At 34.8% G+C, this 26,210-nt stretch overlaps 1 long non-coding RNA gene and 2 pseudogenes across 1 annotated transcript; 1 reads left to right on the top strand and 2 right to left on the bottom strand.

The window, feature by feature from the left end:
* Nucleotides 1-3,281: 3,281 nt before the first annotated feature.
* On the bottom strand, nt 3,282-6,720 carry LOC145166525 (uncharacterized; annotated as a pseudogene).
* A 10,938-nt stretch (nt 6,721-17,658) lies between these two features.
* Nucleotides 17,659-26,210, bottom strand: part of LOC145162160 (uncharacterized) — an 8,627-nt pseudogene continuing 75 nt past the window's right edge.
* LOC145162599 (uncharacterized) lies at nt 21,267-22,793 on the top strand. Its single transcript, XR_013739199.1, has 7 exons — nt 21,267-21,382; nt 21,467-21,552; nt 21,633-21,754; nt 21,846-21,933; nt 22,109-22,164; nt 22,266-22,426; nt 22,516-22,793. It is a non-coding gene; the product is annotated as an uncharacterized LOC145162599 (long non-coding RNA).

Raw genomic sequence — 26,210 nt, forward strand, 5'->3', positions numbered from 1 at the left:
TATTTCAAATGTGATTATGATCATTTTGTGTCTGATTATTTAGAAAACATGTATGTTTGTTTCTCTTACTAATAGTTTTCACTTAGCATCCATTAGAAACCATGTATTGTTACTTAATTTAGTTCGTTGATAATGAAATTTACTAAGAACCACAACGAAACAATGAAAATTGACAAATAATTAGGTAAAGTATAAAATATAAATAATCCATGGTAGGTGTATAATTACTTTGAGGCTTTTAATTAGATTGAGGGCGTAGGGATACATAATTTGTAGTAGTGAACCTTATTGTTGATTAAGAGGTTAAGTATATATGTGACTCGACATCAGCAAGCTTGTCCTCGAGCCTAATTGCACATGGAGAATATTTCAAAATGACGTGTAGAAAAATTTTTAATTTAAAATAACCACAAAATGACATGTGACAAATGACAAAAAGATCTTTATTTATTAGAGTAGATTACATGGAAGATAGTTACGTTTTTTTTTGCTTTGGGCGGCTTTGTTCTTAATCGAGGTACTGATTTTTCAAAAAACATATAAAAACATAATCATTGATTCAGTTTATAAAAGTCTTTAAACCCTACATCATTAGGAAAAACTTTGTCAAATGAAAGTATTATATTTGAAAAAAAAATTGTGGAATTTTCCAAAGATTACATCCAAACCAAATACACAAACAAAAAGGAAAAAAAGTTACTGAAATGTAAGTTTTTTATTTTTTATTTTTTTTATTTTTTTTAAATAAACGAGTTTTGCTTTGAACAAAAAACACAATGATAACCCTATTCTCTATTTGATAATACTCAAATTCCATATCCAATACGACCAGCAAACTACACAGCTCATTACAAGCATAGCGGAGCCACCCTCATAACCATTAAACCATGGCTATTCTCGTCGTCGATAACCCCAAACCACAGGGACTATTTGTGTAATTTGTTCAAATTTCTAATTAATAATAAAAAATTAATTCCCTCCCTGCATCTCATGCGACCCGGATCAACTAAATCGCACACTTCATTACTATTACACCCATGGCTATTCTCGTTCTCGATTCTCATACCTCGGAGCTTGCTCCTAGGCCCACAACACTCCTTCTCCTTCTCCTCCTTGTCGATTCCCAAGTGCAGAAAAGGCAACCAAATCATGTGAATCCTTTATTATCATATAAATTCTATTTCAATCCATCATGATACCAAATCACTTGAATCCATCAAAATCGCAGACATGTTTTTGATTTAAACAGATTGCTGATTTTTCATCAGTGTGAATCATTTCCATAGTAGAAGCAGAGCGGTCGAAGTGTGTTTGAAGTGGATTGGTCGAAGTGTTCATCACTGTTGAAGTGGATTTCTATTAAAAGGTATGCAATGGTGTCTTTCCTCCTGTTCTTTTACTATCGACTTCCAACACTCCTTGTAGGTTCATTTAAAACTGCTTGTTTAAAAATGTGATATTAATACATACCAAGTGTTTGATGAAAAGACTGAATGATTTTTTTTATTCAAATTTAATGCCACATTAGCTGTATGGTTTGTTCATAACGCTGTGTTTAGAATTCATAGAGTATTAGAAAACAAAGAATATTTAAAAGAAATAAGTACCCATCACCAAATATTTGTCAATTCTGATTTTCTGACCAAAAAATTGTACACACCCAATACAATATGAGAGTAGTTATGGTTCCCAGGCAATTACACTTTCAGTTGAACTAAAAACTTTCCTTGTTATTATTGCTGGTTAATCTTCTTATGATGTCTTTTCAAAAAAAAATTGTTCAACATTAAATATCATGTCTTTGAAAAAAAGTTTGATGCCCATCCATGTGGAGAACCTTTATGTTAGTTCGTTTGCAGTAACAATTTTCATGAATTGAACAATTTGCAATATTTTTCATGATCTATAGAGGATCCATGAAACTACAGGTGCCATTTTGGTTCTTGCAATAGACATGGAAGAATTATTGAGATGAAGAAGCTTTTATATATACTTGCATTCATTGGTATCAATATCTTCTCTTCAAGGATTTGTAGGAGCACTTTATACATTATCCATAAATAGATGTAAGTGTATGAACCTAAACCTTGCTTAGTGCATTAATGGCTATGATAATTTGCTGTTTATTTGGAAACCTTTGATGGTGATTCTTTTGGATTAAGAACTCTACAACTCACGATCGTAATCTCAACCTATTCATTTTGCAGTGTTCCAATATTATATAACTTGAATATGTAAAAATAATCACTTCAACATGATATGGCATGACATGGATATAACACTAATTGATTTTATGTATCAAAAAAATCATGTTTGACCTCTGAAAAAGAGAGTATGCAGAGACGAAAGGTACCCTGTTTGCTTTTCTAGTGATACATATTCCACTCCATTTAAGAAGCCAATTGCGTGTAAACAAATTTAAATCACTATAAGCTGGAGGATTGAAAAAGGGACAGGAACAACCTCCACAATTATCTAAAATATGTGACGTGTAATCTGCATAATCCATACTTGTGAATTGAGGAATAAAAACATTATGAATATCGTTGTGGAGGTCCTCTTTAATGTGACATCATATTTATTATACTCATAGGTTATGCCATATGATGTTCAAATGAGATGAAGGAAGATGAGACATCAAATAGTAAGAAGTTTCAAGTCCAGTCTTTCAAAGTGAAGTGAAATGAGTATTAATAATTAAGATCTTGTAACTTCTATTTGAACTAATTAGTAAGTTATGATGTGCAAATGTTTCAGGCTGTTAAAAGTTGATTTGACATTCAATACTTGTTTTTATATACGAATGAGTTAGGTGGTGTATAGCATCAAATCATTGCCAACCCTCTTGAATTTGAGTTTTATGGTATGGAGTCGATGGCCAAAGTATAAAAATTCACCAACTGGCACCTGTACGAGTGTACCCATACAAGTAGTTGATTTAGTTCAATATGTAATTGATAGGAATCTTGTATGAAGAGTTAAGAGGAATTTCAATTGGTATGTGTTTGTATTTTCTATTTGACGGTAATTATAGAAAATAATTTATTACATATAATTAATTTACCAATGTTATTTTTGCTACTTTTTATATTTACTGGAAATCCAAGTGATGGAAAACTTGTTAAATTTCATTTGATGAGCAACAGATTTGTCCTTGACTAATACTATATTTTCCAGGCGTGAAGCTTCTAAAAGGATATCAATCTTCACTGACTGATTTATTTATCTATTACATAATGATTTAAGAAAACATATGAGAAGTTTCATAACAAAAAGGCATTCAAATAAATACATATTATCAGGATGCATATAGGGAACATGACAAAAGCAAATAACATTCAAAGTACACTAATATCAAGCCTTCATCAACAGATTTGAAACTTGGCGCATTGTTGGTCTTTCTTTTGGATTGGAGTTCAAACACGCTCTAGAGAGATTCAGTACTATATTAACTTTTTTCTCAATTTGTGGTGAAGGAAGTGGAATCCGACTATCTCCAACATTTGCTAACACCAGATACTCCGCACACAATGTTGGTAATTCACCAGGATGCTTTCCCATGATCACTTCTAGTGCCACGATCCCAAAGCTATACACATCGCATTTCTCTGTCACCACCATCGTATAAGCAAGCTCTACATCCAAAAATACGTGAGATAAAAACAAAAAATGTTATATCAACCTCACAAGATTCTAAAATATAGATACACATACATATACATATACTTATTCATATATATCATGAAACTTAAGAAAATGTAGAACTAACATCACAAAATTACATTACCTGGTGCGATATAGCCATGTGTTCCTTCGATTGTGGTCCAGTTGGATGAGTCTAGCTTCAAAAGCTTGGATGTGCCAAAATCAGAAATGTGTGCCTCATAATCAGAATCAAGAAGGATGTTGGCAACGGAAATGTCTCTATGAATTATAGGAGGTGAGCAATCGTGATGCATATAAGCCAAACCATTAGCTACAGCCTTTACAATATTTACCCTTTTCAACCAATCCAGTTCTTTTGCTAAGTCATCGATTCTTAAGATTGATCCAAGGCTTCCCTTTTCAAGGTATTCATAAATCAAAAATGAGTGGCGGGCATGTGAGCAATATCCATAGAGTTTCACTATGTTTCGATGCCTTATGTTCGTTAATGTTCGTACCTCATTAAGGAATCCATTTTGATCAACATTCTCAGATGATGAGTGAAGTTTCTTGACAGCTACCACATTGTTAGGTTGTAGCTGGGCTTTGTACACAGTCCCATATCCTCCGGTCCCAATAGCATATGCTTCATCAAAATTATCCGTTGCTTTCAAGATGTCATCATATGCTACTCCTCCATCAAAACTTGTTATGGAGAAATAATCACCACCTTCTTTGTCAAATGGTTTCTGTGGAGAATGTCTCTTTTGTTTTCGATAAGCAATTAGGCCACATATAAAAAAAACCAAGTGAAATTGCCCCGATAAGAGGGAGCATAATTACAAGAATGATCCGATGATGAAAGAGATCATTTTTCTTCTTCAGGATTTGACTTGCACATGATTTTAGTCCTGTAAAATTTCCACACAAATCTGGATTGCCTTGTAAAGATGCGTTCAGAAAGTTAGAGCAAAGAGGAACTGGACCTGTGAGCTCATTGTCGGACAGGTCGATGTCAATCCCACTGGGCAAACTTGTAAAAGCGTTAGGAATGGAACCAGACAGTCTATTGTGAGAAAGATTCAACTTTTGTAGATTTTTCAAACTTTGAACTTCAGATGGTATCTCTTGTGTGAGCAAATTCTGAGATAAATCAAATTCTGTAAGTTGAACTAATTTACCAATTTCGGATGGAATTTTCTCACTAAGCTTGTTATTACTAAGATTCAAGTAGTGGATATGCTTCCATTGACTAATACTTCTTGGTATTGACCCATTCAATCTATTTGTAGATAGATCGAGTACTTCAACGAGTTCACAATATTCGAGCTCTGTAGGTATAATACCTGAAAGATGGTTATTAGCCAAAGACAAATTCAACATACTTTTCATCTTCCCAAACTCCTTTGGGATTTCACCTACCAAATGATTGGAAGAAAGATCAAGTCTTTGTAGTTGAGTTGAATTTCCAAACTCTGGTGGTATGCTACCACTGATGTTGTTATAGGCCATCACTAAGGCTGTCAAATTCTTGCATTTACTCCACTTTTGAGAAAGCTGCCCGTGAAAATTATTGTGACTGACATCAAGGTACTCTAAGCGTGGATAGATACCAAAGCTACTGGATATATCTCCAATGAATTGATTTTGATCAAAACGGGCCCTAATTAAGCTAGAACAATTCCGTAAGCCTCTTGAAATAGGCCCAGTGAGTTGATTACCATCTACTGTGAAAATTTGAAGCTTTCCTCCATGGCACAAATCTTCGGGCAAATGGCCAGATAATTGATTATCGAACATTTGTAGGCGAAACAATTCTAGACTTCCCAATCCTTGTGGAATCGAACCAGATAAGATGTTATCACCAAGGTAAAGATATTGTAGATTGCTCAGGTTTGCTAGTGATGAAGGAATAAAACCACTAAGTTGATTCTGAATCGCCTCAATACCATAGAGAGACTTCAAATTCCCGATATCACTAGGAATGTGACCAGAGAATTTATTCTCATTGAGGTACATATATTGTAGGTTGCTCAGATTAGCTAGTGATGAAGGAATAAAACCACCAAGTTGATTTTGGCTCACGTGAAGATGAGTGAGAGACTTCAAGTCCCCAATGTTAGTAGGAATTTGACCTGAGAATTTATTCTCATTGAGATACATATATTGTAGGTTGCTCAGATTGGCAAGTGATGAAGGAATAGAACCACTAAAGTGATTGTTCGTCATCACAAGATCAGTGAGAGACTTCAAGTCCCCAATATTAGTAGGAATTTGACCTGAGAATTTATTCTCATTGAGATACATATACTGTAGGTTGCTCAGATTGGCAAGTGATGAAGGAATAGAACCACTAAAGTGATTGTTGATCATCACAAGATAAGTGAGAGACTTCAAATTCCCAAGATTAGGTGGTATACGACCACATAAACTATTATTATGGAGATATAGATAAGCCAAGTTTGTCAAATTTCCCAATGTTGGAGGTAATTCTCCTTGAAGAAGATTATTGGCCAATCCTAGTTCATAGAGAGATGTTAATCGATCGATCTCTTGTGGTATTGAACCAGTCAGGTTATTTAAAGACAGCTCGAGGTACTCAAGACCGGCTAGCATCCCAAGTTCAGGTGGGATTACTCCAGAAAACTTATTAAATGATAAATCAAGATATACAAGTTTGGTCAGGAGTCGGATTTCTGATGGGATGGGGCCAGAGAAGTTGTTGTCATAGAGATCAAAATGCGTAAGATTGTGTAGCAAATAGAATGGAAATTGGTGGAGTGTACCTTTTAAGCCAAATGAACTGATGTTCAACCTGTGAATGCTCCCATCAGCATTGCAAACTACTCCAAACCAAGAAGTGCATGGAACTAATGCACTGGAATTCAAAGGGAGGGAAATCCATGAAGAGAGAAACGAATTGTTTTGGATTTCAAGGCTTGCTTTCCATTTAAGAATACCATTGGCTTCCTCCAATGTAGCAGAACCAAAATTTTGTATGGGGGATGGTGTGATGATTAGTAGAGCTAACGAGAAAAATAAGAAGTTTGAAGAAGACATTATTTGCTTTGCCATGTTGTTTTATAAAAAAGATGGTTTGCGTTTCCTAATTTATACTTGGGCTATACCTTTTTCTCTTGTTTTTTATTTTCACATACTGAAGGAAATTTGCACAATGTCATATTTTTCCACAAGGAGTGTTTACATTAGCAGTTAGTGTCATATTTTTCCACAAAGGAGTGTATTACACTTTAAAGTGTATCTGTCATGACATTAATCTTTTTTCTTATTACATTAAAATTCATTGTAACCCAGAATTTAGCAAGGCGCTCTGATTACAAAAGACAACTTGTTGAATTAAACGTCACTCTTGGATTTAAAAGTGTAATAATATAACTTAACTTGATTATTTAGACATATTTATTTTTGTAATCTGATTAATGCTAACAGAAGTTACACTCAAACTGTGTTTTACTTCATAATCAACTCTGTAACTGAAGACTATTTCAAAATTGTGGATTTTGGATCAAAGACATGGAGATCAAGTTTTCCTGGTTTTGCATTTAGTGGAAGGCAGTATGATTTTGCGAAATTATCCACGTGACCATATAAGATTATTCGATTTTTAGACATATTTATCTTTGTTTTCTGGTTAAATTTACAAAAAATATGCCTGTCGAATAGATTGACCGAAAACAAACTTGTTTCTATTATTGTTGTTTCAAATTGAACACCTTACTAATTTTTAAAAGAGAAAACTGCAAAAATGGCCCATGTGGTTTGTTGCTTCCTTTGGATGGAGTTCAAAATGTTTCCAACTTGCAAGTATAGTCCTTTTAACAAAGTTTCTTTATAGATTAGGTCCTTGTGTTTTAACACCGTTAATTTATTTTTGTTAAGATAGTGTTAAGTTACCATCTTACCACTTTGTATATTTTCAATTAAATTTTAATTATTTATATAATTTTAGTTAGATAGACCCCACTTCCATCAAAATGCCCCTCCCCATCTTCGTTTACAACCGTGGTAGATCTAAAACCCCACCCTCTCTATTCATCTTCATTCAAAAACCTGTATGAGCTGTTCTAAAAGTTGCCTTGTTTCTTAAACTTCACTAATAATCATACTTAGATTCTTGACTTCCATGGAAATGGAAAAACAGAGTACATTGAGATATTGAAAGAGATATGTCTCTGAGCATAGAATTGAACGCCTTCTGCAATTCTCGAAATTCCATGGAGATGAAGAAAAACAGAGCACTGAAACCGTTTAATTTTATTTCTTTTACGTAATTATGACCGACTTACCCGAACTGGGCTCGAGAGCCTGCAGTAATAAAAAGATTTTTAAGCCCAAAATGAATGAGTCGACATTAACACCATCAAAAGATCATAAATTACAGCATGATGAAAATAGATATCAATTACAACAACCAGAAGAAATTCAATCGGATTAAAAAACAGAGTAAAAGAGTAACTAAAAGAAAAATGAAGAATTGCAAATATAACTAAAGAAAGATCCTTGAAACTGATAGTGGGCGATGCCATGTTAAAGATGGTAAAGCTGTTCTTGCTTTAGTTATATTTGCAATTCTAGGGGATGTGGGATGGGTGATTTTTCTAATAGTGTTATAATAGAAGTATTAAATGATAAGATAAACAAAAAAAATTAATAGTGAAATATAACAGGGGCATAATTGACATTTAACATGTCTTAACTGAATAAATTTCAAGGAGTTAAAGAGAAGGACCTAATCTACAACCAAACATTGTCAAAAAGGATTATATTTGCAAGCTATAAAAATATTAGAACTCCATCCAGAAACATCAACAAACCACAACAACCATTTTTACAGTTTTCTCTTTTTAAAATAGCAGAATTTGACTTGGTAAATCAAAAAGTTAAGATAGATTTAAATAGCCATTTTCTCCTGCTTTTTGTTTTCCTGTTTTCAAAAAAGGAAAATATGGGCCATGCCAATTTTTTCGACAAGGAGTGTATTACACTTAGGAATCAGGATTGTATTCATCATGACAATCTTGGAAAGAAATAAACAATGGTAAAATAGATTAAATTCTAAATAGTTAGTTATCAAAAGGACAATATGTTAATGCTGAGTTTAATAATGCAATATAACTTTATTCGATCTGTTTTCCAATTAGTTCTACTAAGAGATTTAATCTGAAGGCAAATGTACATGTCAAATCGAATATCTTTGAAATTGTGTATAGTTGGTTTCAAAATTGAAGTGCTTGCGGTTATCATTGTTTCTAATTAGAACTATAGTAACTGAAAATAGAAAACTAACAATTAAAAATTTATCATGAAAAAAGTTCCGATCGATACAACAATTAATCTTTGAATAGAGTGTTTAACTTCAGAAATCAACTTTTAGGGCGAATGACTTTTACTTCAAAATATTTCTTATCAGAATTCTTCCTCAAACGTGCGAATGCCCGGGAAAAGCATATCATATATAGGAGGTTGTACGTTATATTATTCCCAGTGTTATTTCATCACTTTCTTTGGCTCTTTGGTGTCATCTTGTAAATCCAATTAAGTTTGTCTTATTGACATCTAAAATAAATCTCATACTATTACTGTTTCATGGAAACTTACAAAAAAAATGATATAGTTTGTTCAATTTTAAGATAAACCATGATATATATCTTTTCTTTTTAACATAACCAGTCAAATTCAAACACATTTTCCAAATCAACCATTTTGACACAGACGATTAAATCAGTACCATATCTTTGTTGTCTTCTAACTACCAACATAACTTCAACAACATTTAGTATGGATATTGGACCCGCCAGTGCCTAACCCACCAAACGAACCTGATACTTTTTTTTAGTGGAAGACTATGTTATGGGTCAATGGTAATGGATCCTTTATAAAAATCTAAAAATGAGTGCATTTCTTGAGCGTGTGAATGTGGAAAAAAAGATGATTTGGAAGAATAATGTTATTTTCTATTATAGATATCTAAACTAATAAAAAGTTAAAAGAAACTACTTCATTATAGATAAAGAATTTGTTTTTTCTAGTTATATTGAAAAGTAAATCTAGATGCAGGTATAGATAGAAAAGCATCCATTATATTTCGTTCAAATTCACATCTGGTTGTGGTTTTTGGATATGCCGTGCTAAGACATCACTTCTTAAGATTGATCCAATGCTTTCTTGTTCAAGGTATTCATAAATCAAAAGTGAGTGGCGGGCATTTGAGCAATATCAACATTCTCAGATGATGAGTGAAGTTTTTTCACAGCTAGCACCTTGTTAGGTTGTAGCTCGGCTTTGTACACAGTCACATGTCCTCCGGTTCCAATAGAGTATGCTTCATCAAAATCATTCATTGCTTTCAAGATGTCATCATACACTACTCCTCCATCAAAACTTGTTATGGAGAAATAATCACCACCTTCTTTGTCCAATGGTTTCTGTGGAGAATGTCTCTTTCATTTTCGATAAGCAATGAGGCCACACATGAAAAAACCAAGTAAAATTGCCCCAATAAGAGGGAGCATAATTACAAGGATGGGGTGATGATGAAAGGGATCATTTTTCTTCTTCGAGTTTTGAATTGCACATAATTTTAGTCCTGTAAAATTTCCACCCAAATGTGGATTGCCTTCTATGGACACATTCACAAAGTTAGTGTTAGTGGGAATTGGACCTATGAGCTCATTGCAAGACAAGTCGATATCAGTCCCACGAGGCAAACTTTTAATAGCATCAGGAATAGAACCAGATAGTCTATTGTGTGAAAGATTCAATTTTTGCAAACTTTGTACTTCAGATGGTATCTCTTCCTTGAGCAAATTCTGAGATAAATCAAGTTCTGTAAGCTGAACTAATTTACCAATCTCAGATGGAATTTTATGAATGAGCTTGTTGTTTCTAAGATTCAAGTTGTAGATGTGTGTCCAATTACCAACACTTCTTGGTATCGAGCCATTTAATCTATTTGAGGACAACTCAATAGTAATGTGGATCTGTAAGTTGTCGGATCTGTAAGTCTATTTATGTTTGAAAAACAAATCAACAACCATTTATTTAGCATTATCTAATACAAATTGGAATATTTATTGTTTCATTCTTTATATTTTCTAAGGACACACATATTCGGACACAAGTACACAACAGACACAGTCAAAGAACAAGTGTTATATTTCACTTTTTTTATTAGCCATCAAAACAGATAAACAACACATATATAAAACAACTATAATTGTTTTATTTGACAATACCCAAAAGTTAAACATATTTGTAGTAATATTTTATTTGATAATACCCACATTCCATTACCTTCCGTCCATCTAACCATGGCTACTGTACTCCCAAGTCCCAAGTACAGAAACCACAACCAAATGATTAGAATCCTTCATCGATTACACATATTGTTTTTAATCCATCAAAAATCACTACCAAATCGTAGAAAATATTTTAATTTAAAACAGATTGGTGATTTTGTATTGGTATAAATCCATTTCCATAGTGGAAGGAGAGTGAGTGAAGTGTTGATCATCGTTGAGTTGTGTGGAAAAGTTACCTCCAAAATTAGCAAGTGGCAAATAGTTCAGGGGTTATTTCTGTAACTTATCATTTACTATTCATAATTTGACTATGAATAGTAATATAAGTGTGAATTTGGAAATGAGAATGGACGGTGGTTAATATTATAGTAATATATATGTGAATTTGAATGAAGAATGGACGGTGGTCAAATATTAGGCGCCTACAATTTTGGACGGCACATTTTTCTTCTCTTCACGTGTGATATTCTTGGCTATAAATAGCCTAGGCCAGAGAAGTTTAATATCATTGAAGTATATATAGAAAAGCATTACATATATATATACTGATACACCACCGTGTATTTTATCTCTCCCACTCTATTTGTAATCTCTTTCATAATCACTGTAAACACTGCAAATTATAGTGAATTGTTTCTCGGCTTCCTCCGCCCGTGGTTTTTTTCCCGATTTGGGTTTCCACGTAAATTCCTGTGTCTCTATTCTATTTATTTTATTCGTATTACGTTGTGATTATTACGCTTTGATAATTTTTGATCCCATTCCGCATTGAGCTAATATTATTTAAGTCAATTTGGATCTGTCGTATTTTACAACAATTGGTATCAGAGCATCCAGGTTGTGATATTAGCTCGTTGGGATCATTTTATCAAGTAATTAATCATGTCTTCAGTAAAATACGATATTCCACTACTGGATCGTAACACCCGATTTCCGTTGTGGCAAGTAAAGATGAGAGACATTCTCATTCAGATGGATTTACACAAGGCGCTATTGGGTTTCAATAAGATGTCTGATACATGGACCGAAGAAGAAAAGGAGATGAAAGATCTGAAGGCTTTATCCCAGATTCGTTTGCACTTGTCAAACGATGTTTTGCAAGATGTTCTAAAAGAAACGTCAGCGGCTTCTTTATGGCTAAAGTTGGAGCAACTGTTGATGACCAAGAGCTTACCAAACAAGTTGCATTTGAAGCAACGGTTGTTCAATCTCAAGATGATTGAAGGAGGCTCTTTAGCTGAACATATATCCACATTTAAAGAGTTAGTAAATAACTTAGAGAATATGGATGTTCAGTATGAAGATGAAGACTTGGCTCTATTCTTACTATCGTCGTTGCCAGAATCCTATAGCCATTTTCGTGATACTATTATCTATAGCCGTGACACTCTAGTTTTAGATGAAGTCTATACAGCTTTGGATTCAAAAGAGAAGATGAAGCATATTACTGGTGGTGGTTCAAGTGATGCTAAAGCCGAAGGTTTGAATGCCAGAGGAAGAACAACAGAGAGAAATAGAACTTCTCAATCTTCCAACAGAACCAGATCCAAGTCAAAAGGCAAACGAAAGTTTTGCAACTATTGTCACAAGAAGGGACATGTGCTTGAAGAATGCTTCAAGTTGAAGAACAAAGAAAAAGAGAAGACGGCAGCAAATGGTAAACAAGCTAGCACTTCGGGTGAAGCCGATCTAGCTGAGGTCGAAGGTATTGGAGAACTTTTGATAGTTTATTCAGATAAACTGGATTCCACTGGTGATTGGATACTCGACTCTGGTTGTACTTTTCATATGTGTCACAACAAAAGTTGGTTTTACACATTTGAAAAGGTTAACCATGGCTATGTGTTGATGGGTAACAATACTACATGTCCAGTTCTTGGACATGGTTCAGTCAGGATCCGTATGTTTGACGGAGTTATTCAAACCATGGGGGATGTTAGATATGTTCCTGACCTCAGAAGAAACTTGTTATCTCTCAGTTCCTTTGACAAAAAGGGATACGAGTTTGCTGGTAAAGGTGGAGTTCTCAGGGTATTCAAAGACGGTTCCGACAAACTGAGAGCCGAACGAAAAACCTCAGATCTTTACTTTCTTGACGGGCAAACAATTTCGAGTGATGCTGCTGTTGTGTCAAAGTCTTTTTCTGATCCAAATCAGTCCCGTCTTTGGCACCTTCGACTCGGCCATATGAGTTTTCAAGGCATGTCAGAATTGAGTCGAAGAGGTTTACTTGGTCAACAAAAGATTGTTGATTTGGATTTCTGTGAAGACTGTGTATATGGCAAGGCAAAACGAGTGAGGTTTGTAAGTGGTATCCATACAACGAAAGGACCACTTGATTATGTTCACTCGGATTTGTGGGGACCGGCTCGAGTTCCTTCAAAAGGTGGAGCTATTTATATGCTCACTATTATTGATGATTTCTCCAGGAAGGTGTGGTCTTTCTTCTTAAAAAATAAAGGAGACGTTTTCTCTACCTTCAGAAATTGGAAAGTTCAGGTTGAAAAGCAATCAGGTCTGGTGTTAAAGTATCTTCGTACGGATAATGGACTTGAGTTTTGCTCAGAAGAGTTTAATGTCTATTGTCAAAAGGAAGGCATTACTCGACATCGCACAGTAGTCCATTCACCTCAACAAAATGGTGTAGCTGAAAGGATGAATCGCACCATTATGGAGAAGGTCCGGTGTATGCTTTCTAATTCCAAATTGCCAAAGTCTTTTTGGGCGGAGGCTGCTTCGACTGCTTGCTATGTTATCAACCGATCACCGTCACGAGCAATCGAGAAGAAAACTCCATTTGAATTATGGTCCGGTAAACCTGCAAATTATTCAGATTTAAAACCATTCGGATGTCCAGCGTATGCACGAGTTGACAATGAGAAGCTAGAACCAAGAGCAATCAAATGCGTTTTTCTTGGGTACAATCAAGGTGTAAAGGGTTACAAGTTATGGAGCTTTGATTTGAAGAAAATTATCATCTCAAGAGATGTTACTTTTGATGAGTCTGCTATAATTCAACCAGTTGCTGACTCTTCTAAAAGAACAGATGCATCAGATGTATCATCCGAAGCAAATAAAGAGAATGCTCAAATGGAGGTGGAGCTTCCTACTTCACCTACCACTAATCAGAGTACAAATCAGCATCAAGATTCTTCTTCGTCGGATGAGCATGTTGTTGGTGAAGATTCAACATCTTCACAACCACAAGCTACTACTCCAAGCATTGCAAGAGATAGACCGAGAAGACAGATTATTCCTCCGAAGAGGTATGCTGAATCTGATTTGGTTGCCTATGCTTTTATTGTTGCTGATAATATTGAGTCCGCAACGGAGCCTGCGAATTATGACGAGGCTATCAAATCTGAAGACTCAAATGATTGGATGCTCGCTATGCAAAATGAGATGGAATCCTTGCAGCGAAACAGTACTTGGAATTTAGTTCCTATTCCGAAAGGGAAGAGACCAGTTAAATGCAAGTGGGTCTACAAGCTCAAGGAACCTGTCAACCCAAATGATAAACCAAGATACAAAGCTCGGTTAGTAGCTAAAGGCTACAGTCAGATTCCTGGTATTGATTACACTGACATTTATTCCCCAGTTGTCAAACATACTTCCATTCGTGTATTGTTGGGGTTGGTTGCTTCTAACGATTTTGAGTTAGAACAACTTGATGTCACTACAGCTTTCCTAAATGGTGAGCTTGAGGAAGAGATTTTTATGCAACAACCTGAAGGTTTTGTAGTTCCTGGAAAGGAGAACTACGTATGCAAGTTGAACAAATCTCTTTATGGCCTCAAGCAGTCTCCTAGACAATGGTACAAGAGGTTCGATTCTTTCATGACCAGTCACAAATTCAGCATGTGCACCTATGATAGCTGCGTTTATTTCAAGAAAGGTGACAATGGTTCAAAGATCTACTTACTCTTGTACGTGGATGACATGTTGATTGCAGCGAAAGATATGAAGGAGATTCAGAAGTTAAAAGACCAGTTGAAAGCTGAATTTGAAATGAAGGACTTAGGAGCTGCCAAAAAGATTTTAGGTATGGAAATTATTCGTGACAGGAAGTCTAGGATCTTGCATCTTTCTCAGAAAAGTTATATTGAGAAAGTCCTAAGACGCTTCAGTATGCACGAAGCAAAGTCTGTCAACACACCTTTTGCAGCTCATTTCAAGCTATCATCCGCTTTGAGTCCTACTAATGAGACTGATATGGCTTACATGGCACGTGTTCCATACTCTAGTGCTGTTGGATCTTTGATGTATGCTATGATCTGCACACGCCCTGATTTGGCTTATGCTGTTAGCATGGTTAGTAGATACATGGCGAACCCGGGGAAAGAACACTGGAAAGCAGTTCAGTGGATTTTTCGTTATTTACGAGGTACGTCTTCCATGTGTTTACGTTTTGGCAAATCTAACACTGGGGTGTTCGGATATGTTGATTCAGATTATGGCAAAGATTTGGATAAACGAAGATCAATTACAGGATATGTGTTTACTCTAAATGGTTGTGCTGTTAGTTGGAAAGCCCAGTTACAGTCTACAGTTGCCCTGTCTTCTACCGAGGCAGAGTACATGGCGATTACAGAAGCAGTTAAGGAAGATATCTGGTTGAAGGGGTTATTTGGAGAACTCGATGATAGAATAAAGGTGACCACAGTTTTCTGTGACAACCAGAGTGCTATCTTCTTGAGTAAAGATCAAATGTTTCATGACCGAACAAAGCATATTGATATTCGTTATCATTTTGTGCGGGATATCATTGAAAAAGGTGATTGTGTTGTGGACAAGATTCATACAGATTATAATCCCGCTGATATGTTCACTAAAAGTCTTCCTATAGCCAAGTTCAAATTATGTTTGGACATGGTGGGTGTTTCTGATCGCAGTTGAGCCTGAAGGCTCGTAGGTGGAGGAAGTATTATTTATTTTTTCGGAACAATTTTTTCTCTATATAAAATTGCAGGTTTTTATGGAAGTTTTAGAGTTTGATGAGCTATAGGTTTTGACTAATCGTAAAGCATGACTTGCTTAATTTTGATGTCAAGGTGGAGATTGTGGAAAAGTTACCTCCAAAATTAGCAAGTGGCAAATAGTTCAGGGGTTATTTCCGTAACTTATCATTTACTATTCATAATTTGACTATGAATAGTAATATAAGTGTGAATTTGGAAATGAGAATGGACGGTGGTTAATATTATAGTAATATATATGTGAATTTGAATGAAGAATGGACGGTGGTCAAATATTAGGCGCCTACAATTTTGGACGGCACATTTTTCTTCTCTTCACGTGTGATATTCTTGGCTATAAATAGCCTAGGCCAGAGAAGTTTAATATCATTGAAGTATATATAGAAAAGCATTACATATATATATACTGATACACCACCGTGTATTTTATCTCTCCCACTCTATTTGTAATCTCTTTCATAATCACTGTAAACACTGCAAATTATAGTGAATTGTTTCTCGGCTTCCTCCGCCCGTGGTTTTTTTCCCGATTTGGGTTTCCACGTAAATTCCTGTGTCTCTATTCTATTTATTTTATTCATATTACGTTGTGATTATTACGCTTTGATAATTTTTGATCCCATTCCGCATTGAGCTAATATTATTTAAGTCAATTTGGATCCGTCGTATTTTACAACAAGTTGGATATCAAATAAAACGTATGTATTGGTTTCTTTGCTCGTCTTCTTTCTCATCTTTGAAGTGGATATCAATTAAAACGTATTTAGGTTCATTACCACATGCTTGTTCAAGAAATGTGATTATAGTGCATAACAAGTGTTTGATGAAATGCCCGAATGAATTTTTTTTGAATTTAATGCTTCATTCATTGTATGGTTTGTTCATAGTGCAGTGTTGTAGTTTCGTGTAGAGTGTTTTAAAACAATGAACATTTACAGGAGACAAGTACTTAACTGGTAAAATCTTGTTTGGCTAATTTTTCATATTAAAAATACAGCCTCTTTGTATAAGGTACTAAATCAGTGACCTCTTAGCCTCTAATGATAAGATTAGTCCAGGGTGATTCCAAAATACTAATTTTATTGAGCAGCTGCAGAAAATATGATATAATTAAGTAGCACTCCAACATTGTTACTTTAGAACCAACATAAACTATTTAAGATCCTTCAACATATAACTGTTAGGGGTTTTTTTTTTTTAGTGTTGAGATTAGTTGCAACGGATACCGGCAGAATATGTAAATATTTTTGTATGTATCATGTAAGACTCTATTGGTTTCTGTATTTGAGTCTATGCCTATTTTGACATGCATTGGAGAACAAATATTTTTGCATCAGGACAAGTGTATGATGGATGACCTGCATCTTGTAATTGGACTCTATTGCTATTTGTAACTTGAGATTGTGTTTCTGTATATATTGTTTAAAACTTTATTGAAATTTGTATTTGAGTAGAAAAATTATCATTTGTATTTGATATATTTTCCTATTTTTCATGTATGTATAAACCACAAGTGAAATAACAGAGGCGGCTAAGACCATTTTGATGCAATTATTCGTATATTCTTTGCTAAAAAACGATCACATACACAATATACAAGTCTCCACATTATTGTTATGCTACATGGTGCTATAAAACATATGAAAAGTTTTTTAACCATTAGGCATTTAAGCTAATACATATAATCTAGATGCATCATAGGAAACTGGAGAAAATTAAACATGAGAAGTGCACAGTATCAGGCAACCAGAGATGTCAATTCAAAGCAGATCCTTCATGAACAGATTTGAAACTTGGCGCATTGTTGGCCTTTCTTTTGGATTTGAGTTCAAACATGCTCTTGCGAGATTGAGTACTAAATTTACTTGTTTCTCAACTTGTGGTGAAGGAAGTGGAGTCCGACTATCTCCAACATTTGCTAACACCAGATAATCAGCAGACATTGTTGGTAGTTCACCGGGATGCTTTCCCATCATCACTTCTAGTGCAACGATCCCAAAGCTATACACATCACATTTCTCGGTTGCCACCATCGTATAAGCAAGCTCTACATCCAAAGAAACATAAGATTAAAGAAAAAAAGTTATATCAACCTCACATGATTCTATGAAAATGTAGAACTACAATCACATGATTACGTTACCTGGTGCGATATAACCATAGGTCCCTGCAATCGCGGTCCAGTTGGACGAATCCAGCTTTAAAAGCTTGGATGTGCCAAAATCAGAAATTTGAGCCTCATAATCAGAATCAAGAAGGATGTTGGCAATGGAAATGTCTCTATGAATTATAGGTGGTGTGCAGTCGTGATGCATATAAGCCAACCCATTAGCTACAGCCTTTACAATATTGACCCTTTTCAACCAATCCAATTCTTTTGCTAAGATCTCATTGCATAAGATTGATCCAAGGCTTCCTTTTTCAAGGTATTCATAAATCAAAAAGGAGTGACGGGGATGTGAGCAATATCCATAGAGTTTCACTATGTTTCGATGCCTTATCACTACTAGAAAATTGGGTATTACCGACATAATTTTAGCGACGGAAAAAATCCGTCGGAAACAACAACCGAATACCAACGGATTTCCGACGGACTAATGGTTAGGATATTAGTGACGGTTTTGCGACGGTTTGGCAACGGAAGAAACTTTGTTGGTAATCCGTTACAAAATATCGACGGTTTACCGACGGAAATCAACAAATTTTTTATTTTGTCGGTATTCCGTCGTTAAAATTAACATTTTTTTATTTTATTACTTATAAATTATGAGGGTATTTTGGTAAATAAGCAATAGAAGGATGTTTAAGTGGGCTGTATATCTACTTGACCTACCTAAGTTGATTCAAAGCGGGGCTCTCCGTCTTTCGGTCTCACAACACAACCATTGAAGAACGACCCAACCCTAACCATCGTTGCTGCAGTTTGTGTTTCACCATCGTCGAAACAAAGAACCCCGTCGTCGTCGCTCATTGATGTCCGTCAATACTCTGCCATCAATCGACTGAGTGATTGCCTCCTATTCGACGTTCACCTGCACCAAATCCACCGTCTACCGCTGACAATTGCTTCCATTTCACCGACATTCACCTCCGAAAACATCTTACCCTAACATCTAGGGTTCATACTGGTATTTTACCCTTCACCTCTCTCTTTTCGAATATTCTACATTTCACCGTCTAATTTATTGTGTAAATTTCGAGCACCACAGTTAATTGAAGGTTGTTTAAGTTTCAGTGCATCTATTTTTGCATCTGTATGTATTACCCTATGTATATCCCTATGTATATAATCATGTTCTCATCTTTCCATGTCCATTACTATCAGATGTTCGATAAAATTCCCCAATGAAGGAAAATGGGTCAATATGAGCTTCTATGTGTATACAAACATCTTTTGGTGCATCTATGTATAATCAAATCCAAGTTTACAACATTGGAGAACTAGAGAAGAGGTATAGTTAATTAATTTCTAAATCATGGTACCTTATGTATTGATAGCTTACAAATTGAAATCTATATTTAATATGTTATTTTTATATTTACTGTGAGAAAATATCAATTTTCTTAAATTATCAAAGGAAGAGATTGCTTTTGTTCGAGAAATCTTATCTCTTACATATGAGGTAAAGCTTGAATTCAGATTTACTAAAAGTAACACAATACTTGATCCTCAAAACAACATAATCAAATTTGAAGAATTGTTCATTGATGTCAATTTTCTGTTGTTGATACTTGATATTAGGATGCTTTCTTTGATTACCTTGAAGGAAATGATTGTTCTCATGTTGAAGTGTATGCAATTGAAGAAGGGTAAGTTATCTTACCTGAAATACCCCTGATGGGAGTTGGTTGATGCTCTAATTTTGTTAATTCATAATCCAGATGTCATGGTATTTGCTCTAATTTTCTGATAATAGTTTTCGTCTCTTCAATGTTCTTTAGTATTATGCTCAAACATGATCTTGAGGAGTTGGTTGATTTTGTAACAGCTGCAAAAATTGTTGGAGTACATGGCTCGACCTGACTTCCCAACAGGAGGAATCATAATGGGAGTTATTGTTTTATTATCTATACATTGAAGTGACATGGTGAAAGTATTTACTTGCTCTTTTGAGTTCTTGATGTGAAATTATGATTATGATATATATTGCAGAGTTTCAATTATTCGAAAAACAAGATGAAACAATATTAGATATCAACTTACGAAGACTTACATTGCTTCAGTTTTATGCATCTATGCTGGAAGTCATTTCTTTTGGAGCTCATTAGCAAGGCTGCCAGCCTGTCATTGCTCATTCAATCGGTGTGATAACTCACCAGTTGTTCGTTTAATCAAGTGGATTCATCAGGTTTTTTATAGCTTCATATTTTTCTTTTTATAATCCTTTACTTTATTACAATAATAACAAGATTTTTTTCTTCTTTTTATGAAGGAACATTATTATGTTGGATGTGGCATGTATGAAGCAACAACTGATTATGATTATATACTGTAATGACTTGTCTACCCTTTTACTTTTTTTTATAGTTCTTTTTCTTTTTAACTATACTGAGGGTATATTGGTAATGTTGGAAATGCAGGTTTATGCTTTTCTAGCTTGTTGTATTGGGGGGAAGTTCTCGTTTGCCTATTTTCTCCAGGTAAATATCATGTTTTAGGTTGGATGAATATTATGAAACTTGTTTTCTGGAATGTAAGGGTATAATTGTCATTTAGTCTCGTGCAAGCGGTTTATGAAATTTGTTTTCTGGAATGTAAGGGTAACATGTTTTAATGGATTAAGCCTAAAAATCTGGCTTAATGTATTAAGACACAAACCATGTACCAAATTTTCATTATTTTTTCCTTTCAACTCCTCTCATGTACATTTGGATGGATATTATGAAATTTGTTTTCTGGAATGTAAGGGTAAAACTGTCATTTATTCTCATGCAAACGGTTTATTCAGTCTAGAAAAAGAAATAAACAACAATTTTTACTCATGATGGGAAAAAAAGGAACATGTGTTTCAACTTTCAAACTTCAATATTACTAATCTTTTTGATTTTCTTATTTATACAGAAAAGTCCAATGGTGGAACCAACAAGGGAAGTAATTAAAATAGAAGATGTGCGCTATTCTTGGCATGATTTTGTTTCGAAAAGTAAGCTGTAAATTTGGTGATATTGAAAATAAAAATATATTTCCTTGATATTTATTTTAATGATTTTATATGCAGACAATCATAATGCCTTGACTATTGTTAGCTTGTGGGCCCCAATGCTTTGTGTAAGTTAACATTCTTTATTCTGTTTTCTTTTCTACTTTCTTTCTCTTCATAATAATGTATATGTTTGAACTTTTAACTGTAGATCTATCTTTTAGACATTCACATATTTTACACTATTATATCTGCTGCTGTGAGTTTCTTGCTTGGAGCTAAAGACCGTCTTGGTGAGGTAAATTTACCTTTTCGCCCTTGTCTACTCACATAATGTGTAAACCTCACTAGAAACTAATTCGTTTTTTCTTAATGCTTTCAGATTAGGTCTTTGAGTTCTGTGCACAAAAACCTTGAGAGGTTCCCTAGAGAATTCATGGATAATCTCCACATTTCTTTTTAAAACAGGTGTTCTTGATCTCTTTCTGTAACATAATTTGTTGAATTCCATTTTCTTTTATATATTAATGTTTAATTATATATTGCAGGAATTCCCTTAAGGTAACTGGTCAGATTCTTGTAAAAGATAAGTTTGATGCTGCTAGATTTTCATCTTTTTGGAATGAGATTGTAAAAAAAATCTAAGAGAAGAAGATTATATTACTAATCTGTGAGTTTTTAACTTCTATTACATGACTTATTTAGGTAAAATGTTACATTTTTGCCCTCAGGTTTTGACTTTTGACGTGTTTTCTTTACAGGGAAATGGAATTGCTTCAAATGCCTAAAAATACTGGAACTGTTCCGATGGTGCAATAGCCTCTTTTTCTACAAAGAAGGGAATGAATGGTAAGTGTTTAATCAGGGGCAGTTATGTCATTTCACTACTTTTTTTTTTAACACTACTTTTTTTTTTTTAACTGGATTTCTGGTCTGTATTTGTTTTTTATAATCAATTTATTTTCTTTTTCTTTTTCTTTTTACTGTAATAATGTGGTTAAAATTTTCAATTGTATATTACCAGAAAGAAGTTGGAAGCCCTGAATTGGAGAGTGGAGCTGTTAATGCTGCTCTGAATTGGTATGCACTAGACTAATAGTTAAATTCATGTTATTTGACTTTTCCTTTTTCTATTTTTCTCATATTGGTTTTTAATTTTTATCATTTTTTTTCATATAAAGAGGTCACAAATTAAGAGGCTACACTCGTTTTTAACAATCAAGGATTCAACAGTAAATGTTCCCAGAAATCTAGAGGCTAGAAGAAGATTAGTGTATTTCACAAGTTCACTTTTTATGTCAATGCCCATCACCAGGCCTGTTCACGAAATGTTATCTTTCAGGTAATTACTAATTTGCCCTTCTTTTGAATATTTTTAACCAATTAAACCACTTGAGTACCGATAAAGTTTTGAAATTTTGAATTTTTCAGTGTTTTCACTCCATATTATTCAGACCGTTATTTATAGCATGCATGAGCTTCTAAAGAAAAATGAAGATGGGATTTCTGTTCTGGAAGGAAAGCTTTGGTTTGGATAAATGATGTATAATTTGAGAAAGTGGAAGGAAAACACAGAAAATTTAGATTTGGTGTATGTTTTACTTTTATATTTGTTGGTTTGGTTTTAAATAATAGATTTGGTGTATGTTAAATCTAGATTTGGTGTATGTTTTAGTTTTATATTTGTTGGTTTTAAATAATAAATTTGGTGTATGTTTTATGATTTTTATGTGTTAAATATATAATTTTTTTTAATTTTTTTTATCATACCAAAATCCGTTGCTAATCTGTCACAGAAAATCTGTTGGTAATCCGTTAGTGAGTTATTCTGAGGTTCCGTCAGTAATCCATTACTAAGTTATTTCAGAATCCGTCGGTAATCCGTTAGTGAATTATTCCGTCGGTAATCCGTTGCAAACAAATTCCGTCAGTAATCCGTTGCAAAAATATTCTGTTGGTGTTCCGTTACTGTTTCTGACGGAAAAATCTGTCGCTAAAAATTAGCTGTAGCCATTGGAAATCCGTTACAAACAATTAGCGACAAGAATATACCGACGGATTTTGGTCTGTTACAATTCCGTCGGTAAAGAGTATTAGCGACGGATTAACGACGGTTTTGGCCGTCGGTAATGCTCTTTTTTGTAGTAGTGTATGTTCGTTAATGTTCGTACCTCATTAAGGAATCCATTTTGATCAACATTCTCAGATGATGACGAGTGAAGTTTCTTGACAGCTACCACATTGTTAGGTTGCAGCTCGGCTTTGTACACAGTTCCATATCCTCCGGTTCCAATAGCATATGCTTCATCAAAATTATCCCTTGCTTTCAAGATGTCATCATACACTACTCCTCCATCAAAACTTGTTATGGAGAAATAATCACCACCTTCTTTGTCCAATGGTTTCTGTGGAGAATGCCTCTTTTGTTTTCGATAAGCAATTAGGCCACACATGAATAAACCAAGTAAAATTGCCCCGATAAGAGGGAGCATAATTACAAGGTTGAGTTGATCATTTTTCTTCTTTGAGATTTGATTTGCACAAAATTTTAGTCCTGTGAAATTTCCACACAAACCTGGATTGCCTTGTAATGATGTGTTCAGAAAGCTAGAGGAAAGGGGAACTGGACCTGTGAGCTCATTGTTGGACAGGTTGATGTCAATCCCACTGGGCAAACTTGTAAAAGCGTTAGGAATGGAACCAGATAGTCTATTGTGGGAAAGATCGAGTATTTTCAGATTTTTCAAACTTTGAACTGCAGATGGTATCTCATTTGTGAGCAAATTCTGAGATAAAGCAAGTTCCGTAAGATGAACTAATTTACCAATCTCAGATGGAATTTTCTCACTGAGCTTGTTATTCCTAAGATTCAAGTAGTGGATATGTTCCCATTGACTAATGCTTCTTGGTATTGACCCATTCAATCTATTTGTGGATAGATCGAGTACTTCAAGGAGATCACAAGATCCGAGCTCTGGAAGAATAACACCTGAAAGTTGGTTATTAGCCAAGGACAAATTCAACATACTTTTCAACTTCCCAAACTCCTTTGGGATTTCACCTACCAAATGATTGGAAGAAAGATCAAGCCTTTGTAGTTGAGTTAAATTTGCAAACTCTGGTGGTATGCTACCACTGATGTTGTTATAGGCCATCACTAAGGATGACAAATTCTTGCATTTACTCCGGTTTTGAGAAATATTTCCGTGAAAATTATTATGACTGATATCAAGGTATTTTAAGTGTGGATAGATGCCAAAGCTATTGGATATATCTCCAATGAACTGATTTTGGTCAAAACGAGCCCTAACTAAGCTAGGACAATTCCGTAAGCCTCCTGAAATAGGCCCAGTGAGATGATTACCAGCTACTGAAAGATGTCGAAGCTTTCCCCCATGACACAAATCTTCAGGCAAATGACCAGAAAAATGATTATGTGACAGCTCAAGCGAATGTAGACTTCCCAATCCTTGTGGAACCGAACCAGATAATTTATTTACACGAAAAGACAGAATATGTATGTTGCTGAGGTTTGTTAGTAGCAAAGGAATAGAACCGCTAAGTTGATTGTCGCTTACATCAAGAGTAATGTGAGATTTCAAGTTCCCAAGTTCAATAGGAATAGGACCAGAGAGCTGATTTTGTCTTAAATAAAGGAAATTCAAAGATGTCAAATCACCCAATGATGAAGGAATAGAACCAATAAGTGTATTGCTGCTCATATGAAGGTCAGTGAGAAACATCAAATTCACAAATTCAATAGGAATGGGGCCGGAGAGTTGATTGTGGTGCAAATAAAGGAAATTCAAAGTTGTCAAATTTCCCAATGATGAAGGAATAGAACCACTAAGTTTATTGTCGCTCACCACAAGATCGGTGACAGAATTCAAATTCCCAAGTTCGATCGGAATGGGACCAGAGAGTTGATTTTTGTACAAATAAAGGACATTCAAGGATGTCAAATCACCCAATGATGAAGGAATAGAACCACTAAGTTGATTGTTGCTCACATCAAGAGTAGTGAGAGATGTCAAGTTCCCAAGTTCAATAGAGAGTTGATTTTGTCTTAAATGAAGGGAATTCAAAGATGTCAAATCTCCCAATGACGAAGGAATAGAACCACTAAGTTTATTGTCGCTCACTACAAGATCGGTGACAGACTTCAAATTCCCAAGTTCGATCGGAATGGGACCAGAGAGTTGATTTGTGTACAAAAAAAGAACATTTAAGGATGTCAAATCACCCAATGATGAAGGAATAGAACCACTAAGTTGATTGTTGCTCACATCAAGAGTAGTGAGAGATGTCAAGTTCCCAAGTTCAATAGAGAGTTGATTTTGTCTTAAATGAAGGGAATTCAAAGATGTCAAATCTCCCAATGACGAAGGAATAGAACCACTAAGTTTATTGTCGCTCACTACAAGATCGGTGACAGACTTCAAATTCCCAAGTTCGATCGGAATGGGACCAGAGAGTTGATTTGTGTACAAAAAAAGAACATTTAAGGATGTCAAATCACCCAATGATGAAGGAATAGAACCACTAAGTTGATTGTTGCTCGCATCAAGAGTAACGAGAGATGTCAAGTTCCCAAGTTCAATAGGAATAGGACCAGAGAGTTGATTTTGTCTTAAATAAAGGAAATTCAAAGATGTCAAATCACCCAATGATGAAGGAATTAGACCATATATATTGTTTGAGTCTAGGTACAAGTTGGTTAGCCTGTGCAGGTTTCCTATTTCAGGTGGGATTACTCCAAAAAAACTTATTCATTGAAAAATCAAGATACACAAGTTTGGACAAGAGTCTTATTTCTGGAGGGATGGGGCCAAAGAAGTTGTTCATAGCGAGATCAAAATGTGTAAGATTGTATAGTAAAGAGAATGAAAATTGGTGGAGTGAACCTTTTAAGCCAGATGAACTGAGGTTCAACTTGTGAATGCTCCCATCAGCGTTGCAAACTACTCCAAACCAAGAACTGCATGGAACTGATGCATTGGAATTCATAGGGAAGGGAATCCATGAAGAGAGTAACTGAGTAAGGAGTTGTTTGGGATTGTAAGGCTTGCTTTCCATATAAGAATTGCATTCGCCTCCTTTAAAGAAGCAGAAGCGAAATTTGGTAT

Source organism: Lactuca virosa, chromosome 3, assembly GCF_052849685.1.
Source record: "Lactuca virosa cultivar CGN04683 chromosome 3, Lactuca_virosa_CGN04683_v6, whole genome shotgun sequence".
In the NCBI taxonomy this organism is placed as follows: domain Eukaryota; kingdom Viridiplantae; phylum Streptophyta; class Magnoliopsida; order Asterales; family Asteraceae; genus Lactuca; species Lactuca virosa.